The 18358-nt window shown below is 41.0% G+C and overlaps 1 long non-coding RNA gene across 1 annotated transcript in view; it reads right to left on the bottom strand.

The window, feature by feature from the left end:
* LOC139438820 (uncharacterized) overlaps nt 1-18057 on the bottom strand; it is a 128168-nt gene extending 110111 nt beyond the window's left edge. The window contains exon 1 of the long non-coding RNA XR_011648547.1: nt 17910-18057. This is a non-coding gene — a long non-coding RNA (uncharacterized lncRNA). The remainder of the gene's footprint in view (nt 1-17909) is intronic.
* Between the last annotated feature and the right edge of the window lie 301 nt (nt 18058-18358).

Raw genomic sequence — 18358 nt, 5'->3', positions numbered from 1 at the left:
CCCTCCCAAACATGTGTTCCCCATCAATAACATCCCACAATAATGTTCCTCTCCTGCATTGTTGAACCCCACTGTGGTCCAAAACTTATTCAAAAATGAAGCCTAATATAGTGCCAAATTCAATTAGTAGGAAAATGAAATAGTAATAATAGGCCAGCTGGGCCCTGAGTCTCAGCAGAGTTGCAACTTCTATTCTCCAGTTCGTTGGACTTACCCAAGGTAGCTAACAGGGAGGTGAAGATGGTCAACCATCACAAAAGAAACCAAGACTGTGCACAACTGCAAGCAGGATAATCACATCCATCGACCATGTGGAATCTAAGCCCTCTTGAATTAAATGCCATCACCATCACAGGGTCCACAGGATGGAGGAATAAAATATGGATTAGAGTGGACTTACTGGTATTCTACAATAGAACTGTTGTCACTCTAGCAATTGAAGAAACTGTATCATTGATGTGGAGACATTGCCCATGGTAGTTGCTGAGGGCAGGGAGAGGGAAGAAGAGATGTGATGTGGGGGCATTTTGGAGACTTAGAGTTGTCCTAAATTATATTGCAGGGACAGATACTGGACACTATATATCCTGCCATAACCCACTGAATGGACTAGGGGAGAGTGTAAACTACAATGTAAACTATAATCCATGTGGTGCAACAGTATTCCAAAATGTATTCACCAAATGCAATGAATGTGCCACAATGATGAAAGAGGTTGTGAGAGTGGGGTGGGGTGTGGGGTATATGGAAACTTCTTATATTTTTTATGTAATTTTTTTGTGATCTATGTATCATTAAATAAAAAAGGCAATTAAATAAAAAAATAAAAATAATAACCAATGGTTGAGGAATGAATAAACATAAGCAGGAGATGCAACCATGGACAAAGTAAACTTATTAGTATTGTAGTAGTGGAAGAACATTTAACATTGTTGTAAAGATAGTGGTTACCACCGTTACTGAAGGGAGGGGAAAGGGTAAAATCACTGAATGTATGTCATTTTTAGTGCATTGAAATTTGAATGCACATGTAAATTATAGACCATGGTTAATAGCAATGCCTCATATTTATTCATCTGTTGCAACAAAGGTACCACACAATTGTAAGATGATATTAATTGGGGAAGAGGTGGAAATGAGAGAGCATGAAGTACATGGGAGTCCTCTATACTTTCAGTGTAACTTTCCTGTAATCTCAAACCTCTTTTAAACATAAATTTTATTATAATAAGGAAAAAATATAAAAAAAGCATTAGAAAGAATTAACAAAACCAAAAACAGGTACTTTGAGAAGAATAATAAAATTGACAAACCCTTAGCTAGACTAACAACAGAAAACGGGAGAAGATGAAAGTAATCTAAATCAGAAATGATAGAGTGGGAATAACAACTGACTCCAGAGAACTAAAAAGTACATAAAAGGATACTTTGAAAAATTGTATGCCAACAAGATGGAAAATTTAGATGAAATTGGAGAATTTCTAGAAGCACACAAGCTAACCTACACTGAAGAATGAAGTAATAGAGTTCAATAGACCAATTACAAGTAGTAGACTGAATTAGTCAACAAAAATCCTGCAACCAAGAAAAGCCCAGAACCAGATGGCTTTTCGGATGAATTCAACCAATCATTCTTAAAAGGACTAACACCGATTCTGTTAAACTCATCCAAAAAATAGAACTGAGGGAATATTACCTAATAAATTTCATTATGCCCAAATTATCCTAAAACCAAAGCCACATAAAGAAAATAAATCTACAGACCAATATTTCTAATTAACTTAGATACAAAAATCTCAACAATTACTTGCTAACTATATCCAACAATACATCAAATGAATTATGCACCATGATCAAGTAGGTTTTATCAAAGGTATGCAAGGAAGGTTCAATGTAATAAAATTAATATAATACAACACATTAACATATTAAAGGAAAAAACTCACATGATCATCTCTATTGAAACAGAATGGGCATTTGACAAGATACAGCATCATTTCTTGTTAAAAACACTTTGAAAGAAGTAATAGAAGGAAATTTCCTCACATGATAAAGGATATATACAAAAAACACAGTACTAACACCATATTCAATATTGAAAGGCTAAAATTTTCACTATTTGCAGATGGTATGATCCTATGAGTATAAAGCCCTGAAAAATCTACTTCAAAGCTTCAAGTCCATAAATGAATTTGGTCAAGTGGTGAGATATAATATCAGCATGCAAAAATCTATAGCATTTCTGTACAATTATAATGAGCAATCTGAGGAGGAAATCAAGAAAATTACTTGTATTTACAATAGCAAGTAAAAGAATCCATTGTCTAGGAATTAATTTAGAAGGTAAAGGACTTGTACTTAGAGAGCTATACAACTTTGTTACAGAAATCAAAGAAGACATAATAAATAGAAGAATATCCATGTTCTTGTAGTGGAAGACAAATATAAATAGGATTTCTGTCCTAAAGAAGTTGATTTACAGATTCAATGCAATCCCCATAAAAGATCCAACAGAATATTTTAGTGAACTGGAAAAGCCAATTAACAAATTATTTGGAAGGGCAAAGGGCCTTGAATAGATAAGCACATCTGGAAAAAAATAAACAAACTTGAAAGAATAATGATCCCTGACTTTAAACCATACTACAAAGCTACAGTGGACAACCCTGCATGCTGTAGGCACAAAGATGGACATACTGACCAATGGAACTGAATTGAGAATTCAGGTATAGTCCAACTCAACAATCTATCAAGCTCAATCAACTGGGACAGAGTAGTCTCTTCAACAAAAGGTGCCAAGAGAACTAGATAACCATATCTTAAAGAACGAGAGAGGATCACCATCTTATGCTCAATATAAAAATTAATTAAAATGGATTTAAAAGAAACTATGATACAAGACTATTAACCTCCTAGAAGATAATATAAGGAAATATCTATGCAATCCATTAGTATGAAATGGTACTATATGCGGTCACCCCTCGGGCAGAAGTGTGGTTTGCTGGCCTGGCGGGGAGCGGCGGCCGCGGTAGGCCTATTCCAAACCGCTGCCCCCATAATAGGGTGGTTGGTCGGGCCCACCGCCACCCCTGAAGGAAGCTCGGCATGGGCGCAGAGTGCCCTCGGGTCTCCCCTTCTCGGCAGCCATGCTTCCGCGGCCGCCCCTCCTCCCGGATGGCGCCTCACGATGCCTTGTGGGGCGGCACCCTTCTTCTTCTTTCTCCCTGCGCAGGCGCAGGGCGGAAAATTCCAGTCTGCCCTTTTCCCTCCCCCTGACAGCAGCAACAGCCAGGCGTGGGTGGAAAAATCCAGTCTGCCCTTTTCCCTCCCCCCAACAGCAGCAACAGCCAGGTGTGGGCTGGAAACTCGAGTCTGCCCTCTACCCCAGCAACAGCAGCCACCAATCACTAAGCCCTGCCACTTTCCCCAGCAACAGCAACAGCCAATCCCTAATCACCACCCCTCCCCCATCCAGTACCGCCCACTGACCTTTCGCCGGCAACCAATCAGAACAGGGCGTGGCTTCGACCAATCAGCCTTCCCCAGCCCCTATAAAACTGTTGCCTCTCCCTCAATAAAGTTGGGCCTGCGTGTTTACCTTGACTCCGCGGTAGTTCTTCTGCCGTGCGCCCTCCAGTCCTAAGAGCCCCTGACAAGGGCCTGGCCTCCCTTGTCCCCAGTTCGTCACCTGCTTCTCCGGGCGACCCCTTCGTCGCCGGCTTTGCCAGGCGACCCCGTCAGCCGAACCGCACAACCCCTGTGAGACCGACCCCTCGTCTGTTGCCAGACCGACCCCTCGTCCCAAGCGGGACTGACCCCTTGTCCAGAGCTGGACCGACCCCTCGTCCGCAGCCAGACCCCACCTCTACCGACCGAGCAAACCGTCGCACTCGTCCCAAGCTGGACTGACCCCTCGTCCGCAGCCAGACCCCACCTCTACTGACTGAGCAAACCATCGCAACTATAAACTTTACACCCAAAGCACATGCAATGAAAGAAAAATTAGGTAAAAGGTACCTCTTCAAAATTAAAAGCTTTTGTGCTTCAAAGTAGTTTGTCAAGAAAGTGAAATGACAGCCTACTCAATGGGAGAAAATATTTGGGAGCCACTTATCCAATAATGGTTTAATATCCAGTATATGTAAAGAAATCTTCAATAGCTAATATAAAAAGACAATCAATCCATTTAAGAAAAGGGCAAGAGATTTGTATAGACACTTTTCCAAAGAGGAAATACAAATGGCTAAAAAACATAAGAAAAGATGTTCAACATCAGCAGCTATTAGAAAAATGCAAATCAAAACTACAATGAGACATCATCTTACACTTATTAGAATGTCTACTCTTTAAAAACAGGAAACAATAACTGTTAGAGAGTATGTGGAGGTATAGGAACATTCATTCACTGCTAGTGGGAATATAGAATGGTGCAGCCACTGAGGAGGATGGTTCGGTATTTCCTTAGGAAGTTAGGTGTAGAATTGCCTATGATCTCACAATCCCAGCACCAGGAAAATACACAGAAGGTTTGAAAGCAGTGACATGAACAGATACACACACACACACACACACACACATCAATGTTCATTTCAGCAGTATTCAGTTGCCAAAAGGTGGATTCAACAAGACCATACATTAACAGATGAATAGATAAGCAAAATGTGATATATACATACAATAGAGTAATAAAAGCTCAAAGAAGGAATAAAGTATTCACACATGAGACAACAGGGATGAATCTTGAAGACTGTATGTTGAGTGAAGTAAGCCAGTTATTAAAGGACAAATATTGCATGATTTTACTAATATGAATTTAGGATATTGAGCAGACTCGCAGAAGTAGAGTCTGGAAGACAGGTTACCAGGAGATAATATCATGAAATCAACACCCCATTGGTGAGACTTACCTTGGAATATTTGATCACCTATTTCCCCAATGTCACTAAGTTATGCTCATTCATAATTATCCTACACATGATTTTCTACCCCTTTTATTTGAACCTATAGTTAGCATGATATCCATCAAATATATATCTCAGGAACTTATACCTATGGTCTGTTCATATACCAGTTGAACCTTAAGTCTCAACAGAGTTGAATACAGCAGCACCTGCATGTCAGCTCTTTGGATTCAGGGCAACTAAAAAGGATGGCGATCGGCAATACCCATTCCAAGAAGTAGAGGGTATTTACAACTGCAAGCAATACACTTCCATATATCTGCCTGTATTAGTAAGCCAAAGGGGTGTTGATGCAAAACAGCAGAAATTTGGTGGTTTTCTTAAAAGATATCTATTTGGGGAAGGAGCTTACAGATATCAGGTCATTAGGGTAAGTTACTTCCCTCACCAAAGTCTATTTTCACATGTTAGAGCAAGAGGGCTGCCGATGTCTGTGAGGGTTCAGGCTTCCTGGGTTCCTCCCTTCCAGGGTCTTGCTTCTTTCTGGTTCAGGGTCCCTCTCTCCCCGTGGCTTGCTTCTTTCTGGGCTCAGCATTACTCTCTTCCTAGAGCTGGGTTCTCTTTCCTCTGTCAGCTTACTTCCTGAGGCTCGACCTTAAGGCTTCAGCATCAAACTTCAGCATCAAAATTCCAACATCAGACAATATCAACTCTGTCCTTTGCAATGCCTTTTATCTGTGATAAAAGGTGTTGGGTGGGGACTCAAATCCTAATGACATGGACCAATTAAAGCCCTAATCATAACTTAATCATGGCCAGGTACAGACCAGATTACAAACATAATCCAGTATATATTTTTGGAGTGCATAACCATATCAAACTGCTACACTGCCCTGTGAGATCTAAGCCCCCTCTCACTCAGAGGCATGTTAGGCATAATCCCAAATTCCTCAAGATAGAAGAATGACCAATCATAAGGGGTTAATGTAAATATAGACTAAAGTAGATGTATTAATATTTTAGAAGTGGAAGACCTTGTAACATTGATATAAAGACAGTGGTCACCAGAGTTCCTGAGAGAAAGGAGAGGGAAAAACATGTCTAGCATGGGGCATTTTTGAGATACCAGAATAGTTATGCATGATATTGAGATGGCAGATACTAGCCATTACACATTTTGTCAAAACCTACAAAATTGCATGGTACAAAATATAAAACATAATGCAAATTACAGAGAGGTTTAGTAAGAAGAATTCAATATGTGTTCATATATTGTAAATTATATATCACACTAATGAACGATGTCAATGGGGGAAAGTGTGAGAAAGGAAGGGAAGGAGAATATGGGAATCCACTATATTTTCTTAAATCAATTTTTTATACATATTAATAAAGGATACAATTCATCTGAAGTGTACAACCAAATAAGTTTACAATGTATTTGGTAAAATCATGTAGCCGTGTGTTCATCACTTCAATCAATATTTGAGCATTTTCATTGTTTCAATAATTATAATAAACAAAAGACAGACAAAAAAAGAAAATTCCTCATTTCCCAATCTCTCTATGCTTCCCCTACTTGACATAGCTGCTATTTCTGGCTATTTTTTCCAAAGTGTACAATTAATATTTTTTAATATAACCACAAGGTTGTACATTCATCAACTAAATTATTTTAGCACAATTTCATTACTCCAAAAGAAAGAGTCCACACCACTCAGCATTTGTTTTTCAGACATATATAACCATGAATCTCATTTTACGTTTATAAGTTGCTTTGTACTTACATTTTATATAAAAGGAATGTACAATATTGGTTTGATTTAGGAAAGTATGTGAACGTGATTGATTGATTGTCTTAAGTCCTGTATCTCTTCAGGATTTTATTTTGTTGTTGTTCATTTCACTCATCCATCTCTTCCTGTTTCCTAGTATGGCTTGTAATTTTTTGCTAATCTCTAGGCATCTAATTATGTTGGTGAATTTATACTGATGGCCAATTTTTCCATCTTGTCTATTGTTATTTTTTAAAAGCTCCTCTTTGATATTTGGTTCAACTTATCCTAAGTCTTTAAAATTGTTCATCTTCAAGACTCACTATTTGGGCACAGGCTTTCTCCCAGGGGTGGGGTAAAGAGAGCTCAAAAGCACTTTTTGTTCATGTAATTTCCAGAACAGCCAAAAGATGGTACTAATAATCACATCTTTCCATGAAGGTATCTCTCTCTCAGTTTTCCTGTCTGTGCATCTGTCCAGAACTGAGATTCAAAGCAAGGTCTACTGGGCAATTTCACAGAAGATAAGTCCCCTGGCTTCCCCTCCATCTTCCCTGTTAACAGCTGACAGGGAGGAAGATTTCTACTCCCCTCTCAGACAGCTACAATAAGCCAGGAGTTTTACCATTGCTAAATATCTTGGTGGTGGGGAAGAGGAGCCCTTCTTGGCAGCTGGGAGGTTTACTAACTCACAGTCTTTTTTTCAGCTTCTTCATCTCTCTCTCCTTCACCCTTCTGGGAGTTGTAAAGTATAGTCCTGGTCTGCTGACCCCCAGAGCAGATCCCTCAGGCAGACTTTGGCTCTTTTTATGTTGCTCTGTTTGAGAGGTCTGAGCCTTATCTGCTTAATCAGGCATCTTCTCACAATCCCACCCAGTGTGTTTTTAAGTAAAAATTTAGTATAAATTCTAACTAATAATTAAGACAAGATATAGAAACCTTTATACTATAAAACAGCCAAAGGATAATATCTGAAATTGTTATAAGTGAGTGGATTTAGCCTAGACATGCTATTGTGATAGTAATTCTAAATTAAACCTACCTTTGTTTATGGTTACTTTAAGTCAAGCCTCACCCTCCTTCGTGCTTGCTATTGTGATGGTAATTTTGAATTGTGTTGCCCTTCCTTATGGGTATTTCAGGAGTGGCTTCACCTTTGTAATGGTAACTATTCTTCCCTTTCTAAACCCTTGTAAACTTTTCCTCATGGCTTTGGGAAAGGCAAATTTAAGGCACCCGTGTCTCCATCCTTCATTGGTGTTAATAGCCCTATTTTATGTCATGAATATCTAGGTGTGGACTCCAATTTACCTACTCCAAGCAAGAGATGGGAGGCACCCATTCTTTGAGGAAATAACTGCATGGGAATATCCTTAGACCACAGAATTAGGCATTCACTCTTCCAGGCCATTAGCCACTGGAGCCCTGTTATCTCCAAGAACTGGGTGATGGTGAGCCACACACCTTGAGCATAGTGGATCCTAAAAGCAGCAAGTCATGAAAGAAACTTCAATGATCCCAGTGAATATGTATTGCAATCTATGTTTCTCACCCTAGTTCTGCCAAAATCAAATTGGGAATAAGCAAAGCTCTAAAGTAAAAGCAAAACAAAACTGTAAATTGTATTTTAAAATATTGGGAAAAATTTTGTATAAGTCAATAACTAAAAAGTATGAATTTTTTTCAAAACTGCATAATCACAGTGCAGGTTAATATAATCAGAAATAGCTTTCAAATAAATATTTTAGGTATAATGAGAATTTACAATTAAACCTGTCTTGTAATAGCATGAAAATTATAAGTAACATGAGTGAATTGTGTTTCTGTGTCTAACTATTTCTGTCTGCCTATTTTCTCTGTGTTTATTTTCACATCTCAGGATGGTAATATCAAATTAACCAATGCAAATCCCTAAAAAACTTAATTCAAGTTGCTAAAAGTTAGGTAATCACTTATATATTTAACAATAAAAATAGTTAAGTTCATTTGATATGTTGTAAGTTGAATGAAAACTCTTTAGAAAGTGTTACAATATTTAAAGGGGGGCAATCAGCAAGGTAACAACAGAGTAAGGAGTTCCTAGAGTCAGCTTGTGCTATATTGGGCAGCTAATAATCACCCAGAGCTATCTAAAGCACCAGTTTGGGGGCTCCAGGAGACCGGAAGAGCATCCTAAAAAATCCTTGAAAGAATGGAAGGAGGAGACTGACCATCTGCAGAGAAGATTCATAAGTAGAGCACTCCACTGCCAGAGGCCAGTGACCATCCTCCACTGGAGATGCAAGCTGCCTAGGAAGCTATTCCATGGCTGAAATTGGAAGCTCCAATTCCCAAAAATATTGGAAGAGATGGTTGGGCACCAACTTCGGCTACTGATTAGTAAATTTGGCAAACTAAAGTATAATACTAAGAACATCTAAAGTTTGAACTTGTCCAAGTTGGAAAGAAGATGATAGTCACAATTTTGACTCTGCCCCTGGCATGAGGGAAAGCTGAGCTGAATGAAAATCATAGAGAAGATAGGGACTGCTTCTTTCACCCATTTCAGTCTGCAACCCTAGCCTAGGCTTAAGCCCCACATCTAGGAGGGAGGAAACTGGCAGGCCCTGCACCAGCCTCTCCTTGTAACTGTAGGAATATTTGATTGGCACAGACTGAATAGTTGGAAGCCTACCACAGAAACTGCAGTCATTTTGGAGCCACATGGCATAGATTGCTGCCTCAACTGCAGCTCCATCCTTGCCTGAGGCAAAGGAGTAAGGGACAGGAAGCTTCATTATTCTCTCTGGGCAACTATAGTCTAGGTCTGCATGACTTGGATTATTACAAAGGCTGTGTATCTATTCCTACCACTGGCAAGGGAGAAAGTTGAGATAAGCTTCATTGGTCCTTGAGGCAATGATAGCTTGAGTTTCTACAGCTTATAGTACCAACTGCATCCTTAGCTCCTATTTCACAATCAGCAAGGAGGGAAGTGCAAGAAAGTCCTAAACTGAAGAAATTGCACCCCAAAAGAATACATCTACTAAGTCAGATGCCAAGACACCAAGAAAGAATTACAGTCCACACCATGAAAAAGGAAGATATGGCCCATTTAAAAGAAAAAGGAAAAATTGTCAGATGACATAAAGGAATTGAGATGACTAATCATAGATGTTCAAACAAAGCTCCTTAGTAAATTCAATGAGATGGCTAAAGAGATTAGGGGTATTAAGAACACACTGGGGGAAGCTGACTTGGCCCAAAGGATAGGGCATCTGGGAGGTATGCGGCTTGAACCCTGGGCCTCCTTGACCCATGCATAGTCCTGATATGCACAAGGAGTGCCCTGCCATGCAGGGGTGTCCCCTGTGAGGGGAGCCCCCCACACAAGGAGTGTGCCCCATAAGGAGAACCGCCTAGCATGAAAGAAAGTGCAACCTGCCCAAGAATGGCACCGCACACATGGAGAGCTGATACAACAAGATAATGCACCAAAAAGAAACACAGATTCCTGGTGCTGCTGATAAGGATAGAAGTGGTCACAGAAGAACACACAGCGAATGGATACAGAGAGCAGACAATGGCGGATGGACAGGGGAAGAGGAGAGTAATAAATTTTTTAAAAATTAAAAAAAGAAGAATTTGAAAGCATACATAGAAAAATAGCAGATCTTGTGGGAATGAAAGATGTAATAAATGAAATGATAAATACACAGATACGATGTAATAGTAGACATGAAAAGGCCGAAAAAAGCTTGAATAAATGGCCTCTGAAAGTGAACATACAAAAGAACAAATGAAGAAAAGAATGGGAAAAATGGAATGAAGTCTCAGGGAACTAATCAACAGCAAGAAATGTAGAAACATACATGTCATGGGTGCCCAAGGAGGAGAAGAAAAGGAAAAGGAGCAGAAGAAATATTTGAAGAAATAATGGCAGTAAATTTCCCAAACTTATTGAAGGACATAGATATCCATGTCCAAGAAGTACAGCATACTCCCATCTGAATAAATCTAAACAGAACATGTCTAAGACACATACTAATCAGAATATCAATTCCCCAAGACAAAGAGAGAATCCGAAAGTAGCAGGAGAGAAATAATGTATAATGTATATTATTAGCGATACCTAATATGATTAAGTGCCAATTTCTCTTCAGAAACCATGGAGTCAAGAAGACAGTGGCATGATATATTTAAGATACTGCAGGATAAATACTTCCAGCCAAGAAAATTCAATCTAGCAAGATTGTCTTTCAAAAAATGAGGATAAGTTCAGAACATTCACAGATAAACAGAAACTGAGACAGCTTGTAACCAAGAGACTGGCTTTGCAGAAAATAATAAAGAGTGTCAACAGTTTGAAAAGAAAAGACAGGAAAAAGAGGCTTGTAAGAGAGTTTAGAAATGAAGAATATACCAGCAAAAATATCTAAAAGTCTCAAAAGAGTGACGAAAATATGACAAATACAACCCAAAAGTCAAAAGCAGTGAATTAAGAACTATCTTTGCAGTAATACCATTGAATGTTAATGGATTAAACTTCCTAATCAAAAGACACAGACTGGCAGAATGAATAAGAAATTATAAGCCACCTATATGCTGTCTGGAAAAAACTCACCTTAGATCCAAGGATATCAATAGAATGAAAGTGAAAGGCTGGAAAAAGTTATTCCATGCATGCAGGTACCCCCCCCCCCAAAAAAAAAGAATAGTTATAATTATATCAGAGGAAAAAGGCTTTATAAGACACTAGTAATGTGTAATCTGAGGAGGAAGTCAGGAAAAAGAAAATTCCTTTTACAATAATGGCTAAAAGAATCAACATTCCATGCTCATTGATTGAAAGATTAAATATCAATAAGAAGTAAATTCTACCCAGTTGGTATACAGATTCCATGTAATCCCAATAATATTCCACCAGTGTTTTTAAAATGCTTAGATAACAATTACAAATGACAACGGAGGGAGTGCTGGTTTCCTGGACAGGGGAGCTAGGATACAACCCAGGTGTTGGTTCTCCTGAGGGCTATGGAGACCCACAGGGATATGGCCATAGCCGATACCTCTGGAGCTCAGTATCATGTCAGTGGATCCTACTTTGGAATTTGTGTCCCTGAGTGTGATGGAATTGGACTCAGATGTGACCTTTCTACCCATGCCTCGTCTGTCACTTTTAGTGAAATTTGCTAGTTTGGTGTCTCCTCAGGAGACTTGAATCTCTGGACTGTCCATGTGTCAGCTTGGCCCTGAGCCTCAGCAGAGTTGCAACTCCTACTCTCTGGTTCATTGGACTTATGCAGGTCAGCTAACAGGGAGGTGAAGATGGTCAATCACCACACCAGGAAACTGAGAGTGCCTACAACTGCAAGAAGGAGAATTGTATCTATCATCCATGTGGAATCTAAGTCCCCTCCCAATATAAAGGTGGAGTGGACATCACCATCCCAGGGCCCATAGAATGGAGGAATTAAAATATGGATTAGAGTGGACTTACTGATATTCTACTATAAAACTTTTGTGATTACTAATTGAAGAAAGTGTATCACTGATGGGGAGAAAGTGGCCACAGTAGTTGCTGAGGGCAGAGTGTGGGAAGAAGAGATGGAATGAGGGGGCATTATTGGCACTTTGAAGTTGTCCTAAATGATATTGCAGGGTCAGATGCTGGACTTTATATATCCTGCCATAACCCTCTGAATGTACCGGGGGAGAGTGTGAACTACAGAGTAAACTATTATCCATGTGGTGCAGCAGTGCTCCAAAAGGTGTTCGCCAGTGCGATGAGTGTACCACAATGATGGGGGAGGTTGTTGAGTGGGAGGAGTAGGGTGGGGGGATGTGGGTATATAGGAACATCTTATGTTTTTTATAATGTAACCTTTTTGTGATGTATGTATCTTCAAAAAATACAATTACAAAACTGATGTGTGTGGGGGAGTGGGGTGTGGGTTATATGGGAACCTCTTGTTTTTTAAATGTAACTTTCTATGTGATCTACTAACTTTAATTTTAAAAAGTTTTACTGAAAAAAGAATATAAAGTAAACTCTGAAAAAATTAATGGAAAGCACAATTATTAAATTTATTTGGAAGGATAAGGATTCTTGAATAACTGGAAACATCTTAAACAGGAAAACTGAAGTTGGAGGACTGTCACTTCCAAACTTGAAATCATACTACCTAGCTGCAGTTGTAAAGCCAGCATGGTACTGGCATAAGGACAGATACACAGACCAATAGAACTAAACTGATGTTTCAGAAACAGACTCTCACATCTATGGTCAAATGATTTTTGACTAGCCTGACAAATCCACCCAGCCTGGGCAGAACAGTTCATTCAACAAGTGGAGCTGAAACAACTGGATACCCATAGGCAAAAGAAGGAAAGAGGACCACTGTCTCACACCTCATACAAAAATGAACTCAAAATGGCTAAAAAACCTAAGTATAGATGCAAGAACCATGAATCTTCTAGAAGAAAATATAGGAAAATATCTTGGAGACCTGATGATATGTGACAGATTCTTAAAGGAGATAAGAGGAGGACTGATATGGACTATTGATGTTAAAAATATGTAGAAGTTGTTGGTTTATTTTTAAGAATTTTTTTAAAGATTTATTTATTTATTTATTTATTTATTTATTTATTTCTCTCCCCTTCCCTCCACCCCTCCCCCGCCCCTGGTTGTCTCTTCTCTGTGTCTATTTGCTGCGTCTTCTTTGTCCGCTTCTGTTGTCAGCTGGCTCAGGAATCTTTCTTTCGGTTGCGTCATCTTGTTGTGTCAACTCTCCGTGTGTGCGGCACCATTCCTGGGCAGGCTGCACTATCTTTCGTGCTGGGTGGCTTTCCTTACAGGGCACACTCCTTGCGAGTGGGGCTCCCCTACGCGGGGGACACCCCTGCATGGCACAGCACTCCTTGCGTGCATCAGTACTATGCATGGGCCAGCTCCACACGGGTCAAGGAGGCCCAGGGTTTGAACCACGGACCTCCCATGTGGTAGACGGATGCCCTAACCACTGGGCCAAGTCCGCCACCCTAGAAGTTTTAATTAACTTTTCTGTAAAAGTGTGGAAATGTATAGAGTTTTTGGTAACACATTATAGTGAGAGACAGCTTGTTTATAAATGGGAATATGGCTGAAAAGGGTAGTCTAGGAATGTAAAAGCCAATTGAAAGAAAGCCAGAGAAGATAGGGACTGCTTCTTTCACCCATTTCAGTCTGCAACCCTAGCCTAGGCTTAAGCCCCACATCTAGGAGGGAGGAAACTGGCAGGCCCTGCACCAGCCTCTCCTTGTAACTGTAGGAACATTTGATTGGCACAGACTGAATAGTTGGAAGCCTACCACAGAAACTGCAGTCATTTTGGAGCCACATGGCATAGATTGCTGCCTCAACTGCAGCTCCATCCTTGCCTGAGGCAAAGGAGTAAGGGACATGAAACTTCATTATTCTCTCTGGGCAACTATAGTCTAGGTCTGCATGACTTGGATTATTACAATGGCTGTGTATCTGTTCCTACCACTGGCAAGGGAGAAAGTTGAGATAAGCTTCATTGGTCCTTGAGGCAATGATAGCTTGAGTTTCTACAGCTTATAGTACCAACTGCATCCTTAGCTCCTATTACACAATCAGCAAGGGGGGAAGTGCAAGAAAGTCCTAAACTGAAGAAATTGCACCCCAAAAGAATACATCTACTAAGTCAGATGCCAAGACACCAAGAAAGAATTACAGTCCACACCATGAAAAAGGAAGATATGGCCCATTTAAAAGAAAAAGGAAAAATTGTCAGATGACATAAAGGAATTGAGATGACTAATCATAGATGTTCAAACAAAGCTCCTTAGTAAATTCAATGAGATGGCTAAAGAGAGAATAATCTAGGGAATGAATAACAGAGTAAACCCAGATGTGGGTGATATTTGTGGTTGATGGTACAGATTCAAGGGTGTCCTCTGTGAGGTAGAGTGGATGTACATCACTATTGCAGGGTGGTGGGAATGTGGAGAAGTATGGGAAAATACAACTGGAGCGACCCATTGACTGTGGTTAACAGTAAGAATGTAATATTCATGAGTCTGTGCCAAAGATATACTGTGTCACTAATGGGGGAGTATGGAAAAAGTGTGCCAAATGTACACTATGGACCTTGTAATAGTCTGATGATATCATCTCATAACTTGTAACAAATTTTCCACCACTTTATGGTATACTGATAGAGGGTTTTTTTAACAGGAATTCTGCACATGTGCATGATGTTTTGTAGGTTTACAACTTCAGTCATAAAAATATATTTAACAAATAATAATAGGATGTGTTGGGGGTAAATCTGCCAAATGTAAGATAAAGATTACAGTTAGTGGTAAGATTTTGACAATATTCTTTCATAATTTGTAACAAATATCTCAGAACAATGCAAGGTGTTGTGAGTGGGTTGATGTATGGTGCCCCTGTATGATGTTATGAATACTTGCTTTGTAAGCTCACAACTTTTTACTATACACTTATTATTTTTGTATGTTTGTGGATAAGTGATAATAATAATAACAATAAAAAATAATATTAATGTGGGTTGGGGGAAAATACACCAAATGTAAGGTACTTTGGTTAGTAGTAATATTTTGAGGATGTTCTTTAATCGTCAGTTAAAAATGTTTTACAACAATGAAAGTTATTGGTGGTAGAGTAAGGTGTGAGAGCCCTACATGATATTATGTACGTTTTTTTTGTAAGTTCAAATTTTTGCTACACACTTATTTTTATGTATATTTATGTATAAGTGATATATTTCAATAAATTTTAAAAAATAGGAAAAGCTAAAAATATTAGGAAAGAAAAGAAAAGAATTATTATTTACAGATACAATGAATCTAAGAGAAACAACCACATAACTATAACTAATTAGGCAGCTCATAAGCATGGCTAGCTATGCAGTCACAATACCTAATTCCTTAAAGCTTTGCTATTCATCAGAAATAAACATTTTAAAAGTAATAAAATAAAATAAAATAAATATTAAAAAAATAAAGAGATTGTCTAACCTTTTCCTAATCAAAGTTGTATGGGTAAAATGTTCATATAAATACTTAAAAATTGTATAAAATTTTTAGACTTTTCACAATGTTTTCTGCATAATATTAAATAACAGTGTGATATTAATAACCATGGTTTTAATTATTTTCAAAATGTTTTATATCACAGAAACAACCTCTCTACCAGGGAATAAAGAGGCAGATTGTCTCGCCCATATCTGAATTGTTTGTCTTACTCCCACAAATTAAGCAGCCTTGTGACAACATGAAAAATGTGGCCATCAAGGGGGCTGCCACAGGATGATTCATTGCCTAGGTACTGAGGATTCCTATAATTTATTCTAACATTATTAATTTCACACATAACTGTGAGGCCTGGACTCTACTCCAGGAACAAATAGTGCCAACAGCAGTGGACATAAAGACAGATGAGGAAAAATATTCAGTGAACTCACTTGTGCATTTAAACCAGGCCGCTAGTACTATGCATGGTGACTCTCTAGTTATTGGCTAGGAAGTTCACTATGGCCATTAAAGCAAAAGAAGTATTTCCCAAATCTGGTTATGCTCCTGAAGTAAGTTTAACTTGTGGCAGCCCTCGCAAGTTCCCCTTGTCCATTGGAAAGACCCTGCCACAAATCGTTGGCAAGATCCAGCTCCCCTCCTAGCACAGGGGAGGGGCTATGCTTGCGTCTTTCCAGATTATGAGCCGCAGCCACTCTGGGTTCCTGGGCGTTGCATTCGGCCTGCCACTGACCCATTAGTTCCACCGAACGATCAGCACCCTATGCCTTCGGTGAGAGATAACATTGACAGTGGATACGGCCCAGAGGTCGCCCCGTTCACCCAGATCCAGCACCAGCCATCATCAAGGAACGCCCCCTCTTAAAACGTTTCAAACCCTTACCCTGCTCTCTTTACCCCCCTCATGCTGCCCGCTCGCCATGCGTGGAGAGCGAGGAATTTTCCCTTCTTTTGTCTCCACAGATGCCGTACTGTCAGAGGATGCTTCTACACAGCCTCGTGACCGTTCTCTTCATCCTGGCTTCCCTCGTTCTCCCAGCCACTGCCAACCCGAGTCACCAGCCCTTCAATTGGACCCTCTCCCTCTGGCAACAAAAAAGACTCCTCGCCTCCAACGTAACCGCCTCCGCCCCCTCTTTCACAACTGATGTCGCCAACCTCACTGGATGCACGAACCTTCCGTCTTATGATTGGGGGGGACACAACCCCGCTGCCACAGGTTTCTACATGTGCCCATCCTCCGCCAGAGGATGCCATGACCCAACGCACTATTACTGTCCTTCCTGGGGGTGCGAAACCATCGCCCACAGATGGTCCAGCGCCCCTAACAAAGACCCATACCTCACTCTCCAGCGTAATGCTACTCGATGGAACACCATCACACTCACAGTCAAAGACCCCAACTCCGACCTCTGGTTACGAGGCGGCATGTGGGGAGCCCGCCTGTATGCAGTAGGTTACGATTATGGCGCCATTATCACTATAAAAAAGGAGCCAATTCCCACACGTTCCACCCCAGTGGGCCCAAATCAGATTTTTAATCCTCCTAAGGCACAGCCCCCTTCTCTGCCCCGCTCCACCTCACCCGCTCCTTCGCCCGGCACCCCCCTCGCCACTGCCTCCCTCAGCTCCCACAACCCCAAGCCTCGCTTACCCCCTACTCTGTACCCCAGCCCCCTCATTAATCTGATCAGAGCTTCGTACGCTTCTCTAAACTCCTCTCACCCCAACCTCACCAAAAGCTGTTGGCTCTGCCTGTCCCCCTCTCTTCCTATATATGAACCCGTCGCCACAAACCTCACCTTAAGCGAATCCTCCGAAAATTCTCCTACCGGATGCAACTGGAACACTTCTTCTGTTCCCCTAACCTTCCAATCTGTTTCCTCCACAGGGCGCTGCGTTCATTCCCGCCAAGGTTCCCATCCCCTTATGCACGCCTGCTCTAACTACTCCTCTCCCAGCTCTTCCGCCAAATTCTTAATCCCCCATAACACCTCCCAGTGGCTTTGTACCTCCACAGGATTAACCCCGTCTCAACGTCGCCACCCTCAATGCCACTAATGAAACCTGTCTGCTTATTTTCCTCGCCCCACGAGTCCTTTTCCATGGAGATGATGAATTCTTTCTCTCTTCACGCCCGCCACCTCTCTTCCGACATTCAAAAAAGGGAGCCTGTTACCGCTGTCCTTACCGTCGCCACCCTTTTAGGTCTCGCTGGAGCAGGCACAGGGATCGCCGCCCTTGCCGCCTTGCCAAAGACCAAGCCAATGCAGTGTTCAGCTCCTTTGTACAAGTCCACTACCAATGCCTCACCACCGCCACCGCTGAGTCCCCCCCCCGGCCGTCCACCCCCCCCCCTTCCGCCCGCGCCACCTACTCCAGACTGCTTGCCTATAGCCTCTTGTCTTCCTCCCCTCACTTCTCCCCAACTATTCCTCCCCCTTGGGCGGGGGTTCTGGGACATCAAGAGTCCGTTTCACTGGCAAGGCTCGGCGCGCGCCAGGCGCCGGCATGCGCCGACCCTAATGACGGGCACATGCGTCCTGGCCAGATGTTATGTTGTCCGCTCATGACCGGCCGGTCCTCGTGGTCTGCCCCCACCCCTTGTCTTATCCCCTTGTCTTATTCCTCCTACTCTTC

The sequence above is a fragment of the Dasypus novemcinctus genome, chromosome 4, assembly GCF_030445035.2.
Source record: "Dasypus novemcinctus isolate mDasNov1 chromosome 4, mDasNov1.1.hap2, whole genome shotgun sequence".
Taxonomy (NCBI): Eukaryota; Metazoa; Chordata; class Mammalia; order Cingulata; family Dasypodidae; genus Dasypus; species Dasypus novemcinctus.
This window is presented reverse-complemented; position numbering and strand designations above follow the sequence as displayed.